This window comes from Penaeus monodon, chromosome 32, assembly GCF_015228065.2.
Source record: "Penaeus monodon isolate SGIC_2016 chromosome 32, NSTDA_Pmon_1, whole genome shotgun sequence".
In the NCBI taxonomy this organism is placed as follows: Eukaryota; Metazoa; Arthropoda; class Malacostraca; order Decapoda; family Penaeidae; genus Penaeus; species Penaeus monodon.
Genome location: NC_051417.1, coordinates 7,995,245 through 7,995,493, shown reverse-complemented (window position 1 = coordinate 7,995,493; position 249 = coordinate 7,995,245).

Below are 249 nucleotides of genomic sequence, written 5' to 3'. Positions count from 1 at the left end.
AAAAACCAAACCTATTTACAACCTGCCTTACACTGTATTTATAACCTACCCTACTTATAATATAGTCATAACTCACCAAAACATAATCTGTCTATAACTTACCCACTTACAATACAGTTATAACCTACTCCACTTATAATCTACTCATATCCACTCCTATCTATAATCTAAATATAACTTGTCCAATTTATAAAATACCTATAACCTACCCTACTAATAATCTACGAATAACTACCTAATTTAGAGTCT